Here is a 19,119-nt window from a genome sequence, read left to right on the forward strand (position 1 = left end):
CATTGAAATTATTTCGGGCGGTAAATTTTGGTTAAAAATCTTTTAGATCTTTGCTGAAAAATGATAAAAGTCCATACAAAATGATTAGATGAGATTTATTTTTGAGAGATGAAAAATTATTTTGGTATTACAAGGATGTTTGGATGAGTTAAAAGTAATGATACATCTACAACTCTTTTATAATCATTTTACAACTCATTTTCAAACAACCAAAAAAATCATGTCATTCGATTAAAAATAAGGAAGGTGCTAGCGGGCTGCCCAATACTTACCGCTAGGCGTACTGCTAGCACAAATATGGAGATTGTTTTTTTATCATTTTTTTGTAAATAATTTTTTGACATATTTAATTATTAAGAAAAAATTAAAAAAAATATACAATTTCACTAATAATCACTTCCTTAACTATTAAGTAAAAAAAATAAAAAAAAATAAAGATGCATGAGTGGTAAGTTTGAGCGGCAAGTTTCCTAAACATAAATTTTAATATTACAAAACTACCCTTCATTTCATGTAGAGTTGTAAAATAATTGTAAGGTTATCATTTTCCTTGTGTTAAAGATGAATACGGAAAATGTTATCCAACTTAAAAGACAAACGCTAATACACTTTGACCACCGAGCGACAAGAAACCAAGAATATGACAAGTAGTAGTTCTATGAGCTCAAAAAGGTTATTCTTTAAATATGTGGAGGATTGTTAACTGAATGTTGTCTTTGTTTCCTTGTCCACAACCAACCATTCTAAACAACACTATAATTTGAGACTTCGCTGAATTTTGATGTTGGCTTTTAAAAACTTTGATTTATGCTAAGTTTCAAAACTAGAACATGTCCATATTTATTTTTCTAAAATCAAAATTTGTTACTAATCTTTAACATTAGCAACGCCTAGCATGTCCATTGCTAGCTCTCTATACCTTTTTTTTTTTTTTTTTTTTTTGCTTATAGCAACATAGCTACCAAATTTGAGATCTAAGAAATACTACTTATGATCTTTACACTACATACCAATATGTGATTTATCATTTTTATTATATTTAAATAAAATGATAAAAATGACAAATCACATATTGGTGTGTAGTGTAAGGAATGATAAGTAGAATTTTTCTTCCTAATTTTAGACGAAAATACAAAAAACCACCTCAAACTTTTGTTCCATAACTATTGTTCCATTTGCAATGTCTCTCCTAAACATTCAAGTACCGTTTGGATAGTGAGTTAAAATGAAAGTTACATAAAATATTATTATAATTTGAGGGTCCATTTTGTGCTTCTAGCCCAATGGAGAATGCTCTCTGTCACACGACCCAAACTAGAGAAACCAGGCCCAGTAGGGATCTACACACCGCCTTGCATTGAAGGATACAAATTTCAAAATATACGAGGTTATTTTGGTTACTCAGAGATATCCTAGGCTGATAAGCATTGTGCAAGATTGACATTACATTAGTGTGATCTCATTATAGTGTTGATCTAATTCAACGAGAAACCTCCATATATATAAGGTAATTCCAAAGATAATCTAGATTTGAATTCTTGATTACTTGAGTGATATTCTTACTAACTTAAGCATAGGAGTGTTTTCAGGTGTATCACGCCGACATTTTCTTACATCGTATAGGTGAACAATTACTTTTGAAGTGGTGGGACACATCCTAAACAATGACGCCGTCTGTGGAATCTGGGTCTAGTTTCTCATTGCATACCAATGTGATTCTCACATGCCGATCGTAACCCGTTCCTTAGCAAACCGAGAGACGGATATGTTACTGACGGCCATCGAAACACGACTAGATCTTCTTCTCACCAAATCTAGGCTCTTAAAACAAGATTTCAACAGGTCTAGATCCTCTTAACTTGATTCTTGGCTTTCTTGGATAAGTTTTCAATTTGATTGTGAGTTCAAGGGATTTCAATCTCATGGGTTCACATTATTTGGTATTCAAAGCTCGGTTCCAAATTAGGTCTAATTTATCATTTTTAATTCTTGCATTTTAGTTTTGTCTTAGGCGTGTTCTAGCGTTTTCTATTTTGATCTACGATTCCTTTTTCATTCTTATTAATTTTGTGTGTTTAGATTCAGATTTGTGATTTCCACAATTGATTACTCATGTACTCGAGCCAAGAATTTAGATATGCGAATTCTTTAATTGATTGTCCATTGTCTATTTCCAGATCTGTAATTTCTAGATTTTTAATTGATTGTCCTTCTACACAAATCTTTGCTTTGATTTTCAGATCTATAATTTTTAGATATGTAATCGTTGCTTTGATTCCTTCTATTTATATTTCTTATTGTTGAAATCATATCAATCTTTTATTCAGAAATTGCAATTACACTTGATGCATAGTTGAAAAAAAAGGGAAAAAAAGGTCAGCATACTCAAAGGTTGCTGCATAGTTATAAAAAGAAAAAAAAATGAAGAGAAATAAAGAAAGAAATCTTGGAAATGGCTGTTTGATATACTTTGCAATATGAAAATTGAAGTGATTTGGTGTTTATTAATCTTTATCTTCAAATGGGTCTAATATATCATATTTAGTATCTTGTTTCCTAATTGCTCTTCTCCTCGTACAAATTCATTGAGATCCGTGTCATTTTATTTTTTTCTTATTTCTTGAATCTGTTGCTGGTTGAAATAATATGTTATGTTCCCTTTAATTTCCAGAAATGTATGAGATATAGCTTGCAGGATTCAATCGAATGACAGTAGGAAATTGATGAAAATACCTCAAATGTTCATACGCTTTGGGGTATTCGAGGTCCCCAATTCCTCCATGAAAACTACACAGAAAACAGGTAAAAGCTCCAAGAATGAATCCTCCTCATTCCGGCGTGATACTTAACAAACCCCTCCCAAGAAATTACAAGCAAGTCCCTGGTTACTAGGTTCTAGACATAGTGCCCAAAGCCCACCGTTTTGTCTAACGGTTTATTACAATTAAACCCTCCCCATACTATAAGCTACGTCGTTTCCCTTAATAACTAAGTGATGTCGTATTGGCTCTTAAAGCCTGCTGGAGCTGCGTCATTTTGGTGCATCTGCTGAAGACACAACTTAAGCCGAACCCTCTTCACTTCACGAACTGACACTGCTGTCTCATTTCTCCCGAAACCTAACTCTTCCATCTTCATCTTCTAGGTCTCTTCTTTGTAGCATCATAACACTCTCTCCCCCTTACAAAACCTTGTCCACAAGGTGTGGATACAAAGCCCTAAGCTTCCATAGATTTTCCCATGAGTTTTCCTCTTCTGACAACCCTACCCATTTAATTAGCACTTCAGTCAACGCCCTTCCCCCTTGCTGCCTCATACGTTGGTCACGCACCATTTCCGGTTCGGGTATCACTTCGCCGTCGCTGTTGGTGGGTGGGAGTGTTGCAAGCGGCTGAATCCGATCCCCAAGTTTCTTTTTCAAGCAAGAGACGTGGAAAACAGGGTGTATTTGAGAGGAGGACGGTAACTCCAGTCGGTAGGCTATGGATCCGAGTCTTTGGAGAACCTTGAACGGCCCATAGAAACGTGGGGCCAATTTCATGTTCCGGCGAAGCGCCACCGTCTTCTGGCGGTACGGCTGTAGGCGAAGGTATACCCACTCTCCTTCATTAAACTGCCTTTCCGTTCTTTTCTTGTCAGCATAATACTTCATTCTCTCTTGTGATGCCGTGAGGTTACTTTTTAGAAGGTGTAGAATTTGTGCTCTGTTATGTAAGAGTTGGTCGACTGTTGGGTTGCTTGATGTACCTGGAATATAGTTGAGTAGTTTAGGAGGGGGATTTCCGTATAGGGCCTCAAAAGGGGTCAATTTAGTTGAACTGTGGTAGGTACTGTTGTACCACCACTCGGCTAGTGGTAGCCACTGACTCCAACAGGCAAGTTTAGACCCCGCATAGCATCTCAGATAACCTTCCACCACCTTGTTCACTGCTTCCGTTTGACCGTCACTTTGTGGGTGATAAGCCGAGCTATAGTTGAGGGACGTGCCCTGGAGGGCAAATAACTCCTTCCAGAAGGAACTCAGAAACACTGGGTCCCTGTCGGACACTATGGTTTTTGGAAAACCATGCAATTTGAACACTGATCCGAAAAATACCCTGGCCACTTCCTGAGCTGTGTAAGGGTGTGAGAGGGCCATGAAATGCCTATATTTAGTGAAACGGTCCACTACAACAAAAATTACAGAATATCCTTTAGACTTAGGCAGTCCTTCTATGAAGTCCATTGAAATGTCGACCCAAGTTTGTTGGGGTATGGGAAGAGGCTGTAGGAGACCCGCTGGAGCGAGCGTTTCATGCTTCGAAGTCTGACATATTTCACACTCCCGCACCCACTTTTTAATGTCTTTCTTCATCCCTGGCCAATAGAAGTCTCTTTTGGCCCTTTGATAGGTCTTCAGGTACCCTGAGTGTCCTGCCATAGGGTCGGTATGAATAAACTGGAGTATTTTCAGTTTGAAGGGTGAATCTGGAACTATGAAAATGCACGCTTTCCTCAAAATTATTCCCTGCTGTAATGTTGTCCCTTTAGGAACCTCTTGCTGACTTAATAATTTCTCCATTAACTCGGAAGTTTCTGTACTGTTCTTATAGCTGAGCTTTAGTTCTTCTACCCAATCTGAAGTGGGAAATGAAATCTGGGCGAGCATCCCAACCTCCTCATTGTTACCCTCCCCTTTTCTTGACAGTGCATCAGCCACGACATTTTCTCTTCCTCTTTTGTATTCAATCTTGAAATCATATCCCATAAGCTTGCTCACCCATTTGTGCTGAGCTTCCGTCCCAATTTTCTGCTCAAGCAGAAGCTTCAGTGCTTGTTGGTCTGTTTTAATGATGAATGACTGCCCCAAAAGGTAGGGTCGCCATTTTTGCACTGCTGTCACAATAGCCAAAAATTCTTTCTCATATGAAGATAGCAGTAGGGCCCTCCCCTTTAACATTTTACTAAAAAAAGCAATAGGTTGCCCTGCTTGCATAAGGACAGCACCTATTCCCTTCCCACTAGCATCACTCTCTACTATGAAGGGCTTTGAGAAATCAGGTAGTGCAAGGACAGGTGGGTTCTTCACTGCTTCCTTTAACTTCTTGAAGGCCAGCTCTGCTTCTTGGGTCCATACAAACCCATTTTTTGTCAACAGCTGAGTAAGTGGGGCTGCTATCAGCCCATAATGTTTTATAAATTTTCTGTAGTAACCTATCAACCCCAAGAACCCCATCAAAGCCTTAGTTGTCTTCGGAATTGGCCAATCCAACATTGACTGAATTGTTGCTGGGTCTGCTTTCACTCCTTGCCTTGAAATAATGTGACCCAAATAATCCACCTCTTGTATCTTCAGCTGTACAGTTCTACACAACCCGTCACTGCTTACGCCTTGTCCATTAGCTACCCGCACCTTCAAATTAACTGAATAATCCACTGGCAGCTGTAACTTAGAGGCCAAGGCTGAATCGATAAAGTTATGCGAGCTGCCCGAGTCCACCAAAATCACCATTTGTGCCCCGTGGATACTTCCCATTAACCGCATAGTTCTTACAGTAGGGGTACCAGCTATAGCTGCCAAGGAAATTTCCAGCTCTTCCTTGTTGCTGGTAGGAGGAGCTGAAATTTCCAGTGTTGGTTTTTATTCAATTTCTACCACCTGCAGTGTTTCTTCTTCCTCACTAAACTCCTCACTCACATCCAAGAGATAAATGCGAGGAGTTTTACATTTGTGTAACGGGTTCCACTTCTCATCACAATTAAAACATAATCCTTTGCGACGCTTTTCATTGATTTGCTCGGAGGAAATGTGTTTAGCACCCCCCATAGGTCGCTTCCACTTGTTGGTAGCATCACTAGAAAAGGACCCTGCAGAAAAAGTCCCTCCTCCCGTGGTAATGGGCCTGTCCCCCATAGATTTCGCAACCCGCCTTATACTTGGGAGGTATTCCTCTTGCATCTTTGCCAACGCATATGCAGCATTTAAATTCACCGGGTTTAGCATCTGAACCGGAATACGGATCTCATCCTTCAAACCGCTGAGAAAACAACTCAGCTTATGAGTATCCGACAATCCTCTTAAACGGTTGGTTAATGTTTCAAACTGCGCCATGTAACCAGCCACTGAGGTGGTTTGCTTGAGCCTAGTCAAAGCTTCCATAGGGTCGTCATAAGCTGTAGGGCCAAAACGGAGGAGTAAGGATCTAGAAAAAGCATCCCAATCTCGGAATAAGCCTGCAGTAGCTGAATTGTCGAACCACACAAGCGCGTCTCCTTCCATGTGATAAGAGGCCATCAACAATCGGTGGGGTAGCTGTGTTTGGTGGAAGTCAAAGTAATGGTTGGCCTTAAAAAGCCATGCAGCAGGATTAACCCCTTAAAAGTGGGGAAAATCCAGTTTGACCCCCCTGGGATTGAACCGTCTAGGATCTTGATTGTCATGGTCTTGAGGAATTTCATGGTTAACTGGGGGTAAAGGGGGGTTCTGATTCTGTGGTTGAGCAAAAAAAGTGCGTAACATGTCTTTAATCTCTTGTATATCCACTTTCACCGTGGCAACATCAACTTTCAAAACACTAACATCTGCTTTTACTTCCAGGATTTCATGTTGATGAAGGTCCACGTGATGCTGTAAATGCTCGAGCTGCTGTTGCTTGGATCTGGTGTTGTCCGCCATTGAAGATTGTGCTGTTTGGTTGATTACTGGTTTGGTAATGGTGCTGTTTGGCTGTGTATAGGTCTGTTTTGGGTTAAAGTTTGGCCTGGAAATTATGTAGTGAAGGCTGAATGGATGAATCTGTATTATGAAATTAGGCTGAATGTAATTGTGTGCTTGTAATGGCCGGTAAGTAAATGAGTAAGGAAATGAGTAAGGAAATGAGTGGGTCTGTTTGGATAGGATCGGTGGCTTGATACCAATTGTTATGTTCCCTTTAATTTCCAGAAATGTATGAGATATAGCTTGCAGGATTCAATCGAATGACAGTAGGAAATTGATGAAAATACCTCAAATGTTCATATGCTTTGGGGTATTCGAGGTCCCCAATTCCTCCATGAAAACTACACAGAAAACAGGTAAAAGCTCCAAGAATGAATCCTCCTCATTCCGGCGTGATACTTAACAAACCCCTCCCAGGAAATTACAAGCAAGTCCCTGGTTACTAGGTTCCAGACATAGTGCCCAAAGCCCACCGTTTTGTCTAACGGTTTATTACAATTAAACCCTCCCCATACTATAAGCTACGTCGTTTCCCTTAATAACTAAGTGATGTCATATTGGCTCTTAAAGCCTGCTGGAGCTGCGTCGTTTTGGTGCATCTGCTGAAGACACAACTTAAGCCGAACCCTCTTCACTTCACGAACTGACACTGCTGTCTCATTTCTCCCGAAACCTAATTCTTCCATCTTCATCTTCTAGGTCTCTTCTTTGCAGCATCATAACATAATACAAGGTTGCATCTTGATTTAGTTCCTAAAGAACTTGAAGGGAAAACAAGTGATGTAAAAGGCAAGAGTAGGTGAGAAAAGTATTGAAAAAGGTCAAAAGAGTAAAACACGAGTGGAGTGATAATATTTGAGTGTAAACACGTGAGGGAGTGTTGTAAGGAATTACTTATAACTTTTCTCTATAGTTTCAAAAATGTCTTCTAGGGGCAACGCATCAAACCAAGAAGGAAGGGAGGAGTCGTTCTTCACATTGTAGGCTATGCAACAATAATTTGAATGCATGAATATAGTGTTTAATGAGATTCGGGATTGGATGAATAGGCAAGATGCTGTTATTGCTACTTGGCAAGAAGGTTGTGCCCAAAGAGTCCCTAATGCTAAAAGACAAGAAGGGCATTAGTCACTTGTGGCGAGGTGTGCTTTAAGTGCCCAAGTCAAAGAGAATGACATGGAACAACAAAAGGAGAACATTTTTCATACTAGATGCCACATTGACAATAAGGTATGTAGTATGATCATTGATTGAGAAAGTTGTACTAATGTGGCTAGTACTACTTTAGTTGGAAAATTGAATTTATCTACTTTGAAAAAATCCTAGACCGTAAAAGTTACAGTGGTTGAATGATTGTGTGGAGGTTAAGGTAAATAAGCAAGTGTTAGTTTTTTTTTCAATTAGGAAGTACAAAGATGAAGTACTTTGTGATATTGTTCCAATGCATCTAGGTCATATATTATTGGGCAGGCCATGACACTTTGATAGGAAGGCCACTCATGACGGGTTCAAGAATAGACATTCTATTATAAAAGACAATAAAAACATTACTTTTGTACCGTTGACTCCAAGACAAGTGTATGAAGATCAAATGAAATTGAAAAGAGAGAATGAGTTGAAAAAAAATTATGAGACTGAGAGTTTACAAATGAGTTTTTATGCTAAGGCGAGTAATGTCAAGAGTGGGTTTTATACAAACCAGCCTATATTTGTACTCTTGTACAAAAATGCATGTTTTAATACTAACGAACTAGACAAATCTTTGCCTAGTATAGTGGATTGCCACCTACTAGAGGAATAGAGTATCAAATTGATTTAGTACCATGTGCGACAATTCTTAACCGACCAATCTATATGAGTAATCTAGAGAAGACAAAGGAAATTCATAGATAAGTTGAGGAGTTGATGTACAAAGGACATGTGAGAGAGAGCATGAGTCCCTGCGTGGTACCGGTGCTACTTGTGCCTAAGAAGGATGGAATTTAGAGAATGTGTGTTGATTGTAGGGCTATCAACAACATTACGATAAAGTATAGACATCTCATTCCTAGGCTAGATGACATGTTGGATAAATTGTATAGGTCATGTATTTTCTTAAAACTGATTTGAAAAGTGGATATCATTAAATTATGATGAAAGAGGGCGATGAATGGAAAACTACCTTCAAAACTAAATATGAGTGGTTAGTAATGCCTTTTGGTCTAACTAATGCACCAAGTATATTCATGAGGTTAATGAATCATGCATTCCGTGCGTTTATAGGCAAATTTGTTATGGTATACTTTGATGATATTTTGGTCTAGCATATCTATTCATCATCAACAGAAACATACATAATCATGGCAAACATATAACATGAATGCATAAATTATTTATTTATCTTGTATTTTACTTATCACATGGTGAACCACGCTTGAGTCTATGGCACCCCATAACTTATCATAACATGGAGTGAAACACGCTTGAGTCCATGTTTCACTTAATATAAGGTGAACCACGCTTGAGTCCGTGGCACCGCATAACATAACTTGTGGTGAACATGCTTAGGTCCGTATCACCCTTAACAAAACTTGCAATGAACACAGTTAGGTCCGAGTCATCCTTAACATGACTTGTAATGAACACGCTTAGGTCCGTGTCATCCTTAACATAGCTTGTGATGAACGCTTAGGTCTGTGTCATCCTTAACATAGCTTGTGACGAATAAGCTTAGGTTCGTGTCATTCTCAACATAGCTTGTGATGAATACGATTAGGTCTGTGTCATCCTTAACATAACTTAAAGTGAAACACACTTAGGTCCGTGTTTCACTTAACATATAGTGAACCATGCTTAGGTTTGTGTCACCCTTAAACATCTTATCTTTCTTAATACATGAGAACTTATTTAATATCATGAACTTTTCTAGCATGGCATATACTTGTAAATGGTATAGCATGACATGTCATATCCTTGTACATGGCATAACATAACATGTCATATTCTTATATGTGGTATAATATGATCTAAACATAAACACTCCATGGCATACGTAATCTGAGTTCTATATGAATTTTACATAACATACTTGATCTAAATACTTCATGACATTACATAGCATATATGATTTAATTACTACATGAACATGGCATACACGATCTAGGTACTACATGAACATGACATACATAATCTGGCTATTTTATTACATGGCATACTTTACTTAAATCATTACATGAACATTTCATGGCTTCCTTGTGATTTTAGAATCATTCACTCCATCAAACAACAAATTCATTCATAGAAGCATAATGTCATAATTCATCAAAGATCATAAAAGGAATCTAACCGTGACTTAACTCGTAGCGTATCATAGACAAACATTATATTTTCATATACCATTAGAAAATTACAATACACATGCAATTATATGATCATACTAATTACCTCTTAGCACTATTACAATACACATGCAATTATATGATCATAGCAATTACCTCTTAGCACTACTTCCACAATCTCACGTCGTAGCTCGTAACCTATACGAGGCAGTAATAGTTACTAACTTTTCTAGAAAAACGTATCATAGCATTCTAAATACTTAAAATCATATATAGAGATAATTTAATTACATTAAGTTTAATACATAATAATATTATTTAAACTCAGCATATTCCTTAACTTATATTTGTAACTTAATAATTTTCTTAAAAACATAGTTAAATAGAATAGAAAATTAGAATATTAATTAAAATAATAAACTAAAAAGTATACTTTAAAATATGCTTAAAATCCCTTAAATATTTTCTGATAAAAACAAGTCTATGGGCTCATATTTATTCTTGTAAAACTTTGGGTTAACTTAAATTCCAGCCCAGCCCCAATTAAAAAAAACAGCCCACTTAAAATCACTAAAACAGTTTTATGCAAACACAACCAGCCCACTAAAATCATCAAGCCCGCAAGAAATCAACTCAAATAACTATCACGATAGTTTCCGCATTAAACAAGCCCACCCGATCTAAAGCATTAGCCCAGACACAAACAAAACCCAGCCCCAGCAAAAAAACTCATCCTACTAGGAAGGGCATTTTGGAAAAACATCCTAATGGCATGGTCATTCTGGAAAGCTGAATATAAAGGGGAGCATAAAGGCTTACGGGGGAAAACTCGCATCACGCAACAAAGGAAATTGGGACTAAACAAAAGTGAGTGGTCGTGCGATGCTCATCGAGAGGAAGCTGAGGCGACGACAGCTCAGGGGTGACTGGGGGTGGTCGACAACACCACTAAACTCCTTGGAATGGTGGTGAGACACGAGAAAAAACAAAAGAGAGAGTTAGAGAGAAACTACCTAGCCGAGAATCACAGAGAGGGAGAGAAGGGAGGAAGATTCTGTCGTGCGCTTACGAAAGGAGTGGGTTTGCCGGAGTTGGGCTGGCTGGAGATCTCTGTGGCTGTTTCCAGTGAGTTAAGTGCCTTGGTTGGCTGAGAGTGTTTTTTCTTGGTTTGCAGAGGCTGTTACGTTGGGTTGGTGTGTACAATGTTTCCTCATTTTTGCTGAGGGTCTCGTGGATTTTATAGAGAGGGAAAAGAGGATTACATGAGTGATCTGGAGATTGGATAAAATTTTAATTGGAGGGTTGATTCTAATCAAAGAATCTATTCAAACTGAAAATTAAAAATAACTATATTGATAACGAAACTTTCTAATGAAATACAAACCTTCTTAATCTAATCCATTGATAAATTATCGATTATGGAAGTAATAAAAATAAAAATAAAGTAGATAAAAATGAAACAAATCAAAATAACAAAAAACAAAAAACACTTTTTGGGTCTGGACATGAAATCGGATCTTTGAGAAAACCTGCAAGCGAAGGAAAAAAAAAAAAAGAATTGGAAAGAAACTAAAAAGAATAAAGATTGCCAAAAAAAAAAAAAAAAGAAGAAGCAAGAGAAAGCGGGAGAGGGAATCAAAATGAAGATTTTCCGAATGTTACATAATATATAGCTTAATTGGGGTTTTTAAGGTTTCGGTGTAGAAGGGTTTTGACTTTAGATTCTTTGGACGATTGAAAACAAAACTCGGCGCACGCCAGTCGCCACCAACCTTTGATAGGCCCACGATTAATTTTACACTTACTGTACACCACTTGAATCAACGGTCAGTAAATATAGTTAAGAAATGTGATAATAATCTAAAGAATAATACTAGATACCGGGAGCTAATGCCAGCTTTTTCTATTTTTATTTTTATTTTTATTTTATTTTTCTTTTTCTTTTTCTTAGTGATTAAGAAAAAATTGTTTAATATTATTGTGAATTTTTTTAAAATATTTAAAAGCATTAAAAATGATGTGAAAAAAAAACAAAAAAAAAAACATTTAAGCCTAGCGAGAGCTCCCAGCGGTGACTCTAGCAGTCTCCTAATTTAAATATTAATTAATGAAACAGAAAAATAAAAATAATATGTATTATTATATTACACAATATTTTTCAAATGCATAAATCAAGTGAAAATCTAAATAAAAAATAAAAATAAAAACAAAAGAGGCACCAAAATCTAAATAACTTCATCCAAAAGGGGGCACAAAGCCTCAATTATAAGGAGAGACTGCAAATTCCAGAGAATTATCAAGTTGTAACTTCTCGAGAGAGTGCATGAGCTTGAAGCAAAGGGAGGCCAGCTACACAATATAGATAAGAAAAGTTAGGAAACTTTTTATGAATAATAGAGATGAAACCAAAGCTTTTCTTAGATTTTTATATAAAATTTATTATTTAAATTATTTTGTAAAAGTAATTTCACAAACTGACGTAATTTCATGTAATTTATTGATCTTCTTTACAATAAAAAGTAACTTTACAATCTGACAAACCACATCATCACTACAACAAAAAATATTTTTTGGGACGAAAATTTTCGTCCCAAAATATATAGATTTCGTCCCGAAAGATTTTTTGGGACGAAAAAATTTCGTCCCAAGGTCGTCCCAACATCACTGTCCCAGAAGATATATTGGGACGAAAATTACAATTTCGTCCCAAAATATATCTTTTGGAACGATTTTGAAATTGACCGTTCGATACCGTTCGAACGATGACTTTTTTTGTCACGGTTAAAATTCGTTCCAGAATGGCGTTCGAATGCTTCTCAGTTACCGTTCGAACGTTAATGTATCTTTTGAACGGTTATCAAGATACGTTCAAACGATCAATAGAATTACGTTCGAACGTTAAAGGAACAGATCGAACGGTGCTGATCAACGTTCGAACGCTATGGTAATGACCTGCGTTTGAATGTTTTTTTGAGCATCTGGTATCGTTCGAACGGTTTGGTCATTAATGTTTGAACGGTACATTATCGTTTAAACGCCCTACCCATTAATGTTCGAACGTGACACGGTCGTTCGAACGGATATTATTTTTATTAAAATCAATAATTATAAAAAAAAATTAAATAGACATCCATAATATTTGAAAAACATAAATTAGGAACTGTTTAATTACTCACAAAAGTTTTATAATAAGTGCGAAGAAATAAATAACCATGATATTAGCATTGTTCATACATAATTAGATAATGTCATAAGCTAGACGTAAAAAACCATCAGTTGGTTGGAGGCCTGTACTGTTGCATTTGGAATTGCATATCTCTCCTGAACTCTGCTTGTTCTTCTTCATGTTTTTTGAGGCGCATTTCCATGTCTCCTTGTCTCGCCAATTGAGCCTCTAACTCTTGTTGTTTTGCAACCAATTCTTCAATAGAACATGTATCAAACAAACAATGCAAGATATGTTAATTAAGTATTTATATTATTAAATAATTAGATAGTTGTTTTATATCTTTCAAAATATTTTATTAATTATAACTATTTGTATTTTAATTAACATTTTAGTTAATAATTATAACTATTTGTATTGTAATTAACATTCTAGTTAATAATTATAACTATTTGTATTGTAATTAACATTCATTTTATTAATTATAATTCGGAATTTATATTTTAATTCAAATTCATTTGATCACTTTTAACTTTTAAGTATTTAAGTATTATTAAATCTAGATTATTTGTATTTTATTTAAAATTCATTTTATTAATTCAAAGATTAAGTATTTTTGTGTTATTAAAACAAAACTATTTGTATTAACCTATAGTTGAATAATTCAACTATTAAATATTTAAGTATTATTAAATTTTAGATGATTTGTAATTGAATTCATTCTCATTTGATTACTTTAATCTTTTAAGTATTTAAGTATTATTAAATGTAGATTATAAATAATTAATTTTTATTTCAATTCCTGCATTTAAAGTATTAATTATTTTAATACTGACCAACATAACGTTCAAACGGTGCTAGTCACCGTTCGATCTAAGGACATACGTTCGAACGGCAAACGAGTACCGTTCGAACGGATTAATTCCAGATTACAGTCGTCTTCAACCTCCGAAAACCTCAACATTTACAGTCCAAATTACATCAAAAGACAGCAAACTATATGACGAACTCATTATAGCAAACGAAAACACTTATATAAAATCTAAAATGAGAATATATTTAAGGAGAATACCTGATTTGGAGAGATAAACCGAAAAATCCACCCGTACCCAATGCCCAAAACTTAAATACTCTTCACCAAACGGTAAAAACAACCTCTTAATCCGAAAATATAAGAGATTGATAGAAGTTAGTAATATTTGAGGGCTGGATTGAAGAATAATGGCGTTGGTTGGAAGAAAATGAGCGTGGGAGAGATTGGAAGTCGACTGGAACGAGTGCGAGATTGTGAGGTTCTGTCGTGTAAATGTAGAACATTGACGTTCGAACGGTTATTTAATGAACGTTCGAACGTCAAATAGATTAGCGGGAAAATTTTCCCCCTCTAATTTTCACGTTCGAACGTGAAAATTACCGTTCGAACGTTTTCTTATACGTTTGAACGGTTATTTTAAACCGTTCAAACGTCAAATTAAAATGTTGCTTATTGTATTTTTTTTACACTATACCTTTAAATATAATAACTTGTAAATATACTATAGTTTAGAGATAGAGTAATATAACTATATAATATATAATCAAACATATATTATATAGTTTAGTAACATATATAGTATAAAATATCATATTACATCTAGTATTATAGTCAAGTACATATATTAACCTATTATATATAACATATATATGGTATCATAGCATAGGGTTATATGTATCACATGCATATATATATAGTGTTTATTATATTATATTATTATTATAATATTATTTAATAATAGGATATCTACTATTATATATAGTGTCATCTATACTACTAGCAATTAGAGTGTATTATAATGATACAAAAACTAAAATTGAGTATATATAGTGTCATTTATAGTGCTAGAATAGAGAGTGTCATCTAATTAGCCTATAACTGCAATATAATATGAAAAATATATTAAACAAGTCATGTAATACATATACTATTATATATATATATATATTAGTTAATATCACATATAATATATATGTTATATAAATACATGAACATAGTTTCATGTATATAGTAGTCTATATTATATTAATTATACTATATAATATAACTTATACTATATACTATATACTATATAATATTCAATAGTATAATATATTTTAATTAAATATAATATAATATATACTATATATATAAAAAATTATAAATATAATATATAGTGTTTAATAATATATAAGCGCATTAAATATATTGCATTTAATATATTTAACAGTTAAAATATATTATAATTGAATTAATTATTATATTTAATATAATTAATACCGAATATTACATTTAAATAACATTTATTATCATGAATTTGGATTAATTAGGGAAGGGTATTAATTTTCAGTTAATACGTTCGAACGGTATTAACTTACCGTTCGAACGGTACCACGTTCGAACGCTTCAAATAACGTTTGAACGGTGAATATGTATCATTCGAACGTTTATAATTTACCGTTCGAACGGTTTGTCAATTTCCCTCCAAAATAATTTTGCCTATCGCGCCAATATTACGTTCAAACGGTAACAATTGAACGTTCGAATGGTTAATCATTAACGGTCGAACGGTTAACTTATTTGGGACAAAAAATTTCGTCCCTAAGAATAGCGTTCGAACGCGTTCGAACGGTCTGGCATTCCGTCGTTATTTTGGAACGAAATTCAAATTTCGTTCCAAAATCTCACTTTTTGGGACGATTTCCAATTCGTCCCAAAGCAATTTCGTCCCAAAAAATGATTTTTGTTGTAGTGCATCCTACATAAGTTTGTAAGATTATTTTTGTATAATTTATTTGTAATTGGAGTATTTGTCTTAAATCTAATTGGAATAGGAATAGCACATTTAAAAAACAAAAAAGTTATATGTACAAAAGGAAAACTTATAATAATTAAAGAGTTTTGTTACAAGGAAGTCTAGTGCGCAGTTTGTGCAGCACATCACTTATAGTTGGACATATTACAATCTATAATAATAAAAAAAAAAGACCAATAATTTTTTAGCATATATAGTTGACGTGGAAAACTACCACATCAACAGTGTTAGTGACAAGTGTGCTTGGCGTGTTAAAAAAATGATGTGTTAAATAGATTTTATTATAAATAAATAAAACAAGATGATTCAAGATTAAGTTGATCTTAATTTAAGTCATTATAGAATAGGACAAGAATAATGGATAATCAAACGGTAGAAAATGAGGTAATGGAGGAGTAACTCATGAAGATTGATTGTACGTTAATGATGTTTGGTTTAGTCATTGCATGCGATGATTCATCTTGATCTGAGGCCCATGCATCTCCCCATCTGCAGCTTGGTTGCTATAAAGGTACCAAAATAGCATAAAGTATCCAAGATCGAGCCTTCACACCCAAATCTTCATTTGGATTCTCGTTTTCATTTTCTAAATCAGAAATGATCGATTTTTTTTTTTTTTTTAAAGGCTGGATGTTAACATAAGGACTCCAACTTACAAGGTCTTGCAATGTATTGATCTCTTTCTACTTGCGTACCATACAGATTCCAAAACTTCTAATTAGGACACTACATCTAGAGTTATTATTAAACTTAAGTTGCAAAATTCATTCCACTGATTTGAAAGGCTCTCCTTTTAGTTTGTGGTAATACAACAATACATTATCTGAGCAGCCACTTGGATCAATAGCTTCTACAAACTTGGTATACTGATATACACCATTATAGTAGAACCTGATATATATATATATATATATTATTGTCAATGGAGGAATCGGATTCCCCTTGAACAACTGCACATGCAATGAATCTTTTAATCTCATATGAATAAAGCAAATCAACATTTATCCCATTCTCACCACCTACATAACTATATGGAGTCTTCAGTTTCTTATGGTAGTCCCAATCTGGAATCTTATTTCCTGGAAATACAAGGTAACAAAGTGGATTTTCCTTTGAACAAGCTAGCATCATAATTTTTAGTAGACAAAGGTAGTACACAGTATGTGAGAGAGAGAGAGAGAGAGAGAGAGAGAGAGAGAGAGAGAGAGAGAGAGAGAGAGAGAGAGAGAGATAGAGAGATACCTTGAACTGTAGAGGATTTACAAGCATTTTATGGCATCCGCTAAACCCAATATAGTTTATGAAACTTGCTTCTATTGAATTCAAACTTTTTTGATACTCCAAGAAAACTCTCCAATGACTTGCATCCTCTGAGGTCTACCCTTTCTATATTTGGAGGAAGTCTTAAGATTTCTTTAAGTTGCTCGCAATGACACAACCCAAGGAATTGTAATCGAACAAATCTTCTGATCCACTCAGGAAGGATAACGACAATATTGCTTCTCAATAAATTTAAAAAAATACAAGGTGGAATAGAAGGCAGTTAACTGAACCCAATCTAGTTTTGGAAACACTATTTAATTCATTGGAGGAAAATATGACGAGAACAATTCTATAGTAGATGAGGGTAAGGCATATCGGCTTTGATTATCTGATCAACAGTACTCAAGAGTGAGATCACTTAGATGTTGCAATTGACAAATGCTGTTAATATGCCTTAATTTGTAGCAACTGATTATATATAATGTGTCAAGGCTAGTAAGATTCCCAATAGATAAAGGCAATTATTTTATAGTAGTCATGTGTTCTAAATTAACATATGTTAAACACTTCATTTCACTCTCAATTTTAGGAAATTTCTACAGCCTTCCGCAATAAGATAGAATAAGTCTTTGTATAGATCTCAACTGAGGGATCTTGGAAAACTAGTAAGCCTCTCACAATACTCAATTGACAAATCAATGAGTTTATCAAGGAAGCCAATAGATTGATGTACCTCAACTAAGTTATTGCAATTATGAATGTTCAATTCCTCTAAAGTGTGGAGCCCCGACACATCGGGAATCTTTGTTAGGAATTTACATTTAATCAATTTCATAGTTTTCAAATTCTAGAAATTCTATAAAAATTAAAATAAAACAAGGAAAAATATGTTAGCTTGTAGAAAATTTACAGTATATATATAGTTCAAAGAAAGAAATAACAATACCTTCAATCCGTCTCCCAATTCTTTGATGAAGCTTTTATATATTTTTAAAACGACGAGTTTCTTTCCATGAAAGTTTTGCGGGAAAGAATGACTAGGATAATTGTGCCAATCAATTACTATTAACTCATTTGAGAGATAATTAGGCCTTTTTGAAAAGCGTGCATTACAATTTATAAATATCCTGTTATTTGTCATCGCTGAGAAAGTCTCATGATTCAAATCTATTGAATCTTCTTTTTGAAACTCTATCAATATGCCTTGAATCTTATTTGTTCCCTAGTAAGACAATGCAAACAAAATGAGAGCATAAAATTCTTCATATTTTGCCACTTGCTAGAATCATAATTTTGTTTCTCCTCATTTAAGGCATTCTACTCATAAACAAAATACATATTATGAGATGAAAATGTGGTAGATGTACACATACAGAAAAATGGGTGCACGTATATGTAAACTCAATCCATTTTTACAATCAAAAGATGAAATGTGTTTTTTTTTTTTTATACAATTCTTACCTTAGTTTCTTCCAATACATGACGAACGTCTTCATGAAACCACAAACTACTGCATTTCTCAGGTTCTTTGGATTCTTGACAAACAATTACTCTACACATATCTTTGAGTAAGTCATGCATCATGACTAATCTGTGCTTCTCATCAGTGGTTATGAGACACTTCTCCACTAGTACTTTGATGCCACAAGAAGCAACGAAACCACAACCATCAAGTACTTTAGTAACATATTCTTCTTTCTCGCCTGTAAAGAAACATACAATATCTAAGAAAATATTCTTCTCGCATTCATCCAAGCCATCATAACTTATTCTAAGCATTTCAAGAATATCTTTGGGAGGAATTATTTTGCACTTTTTTAAAGCACTTCTTTAATAATGAATGTTCCT

The sequence above is a fragment of the Carya illinoinensis genome, chromosome 5, assembly GCF_018687715.1.
Source record: "Carya illinoinensis cultivar Pawnee chromosome 5, C.illinoinensisPawnee_v1, whole genome shotgun sequence".
Classification (NCBI taxonomy): Eukaryota; Viridiplantae; Streptophyta; class Magnoliopsida; order Fagales; family Juglandaceae; genus Carya; species Carya illinoinensis.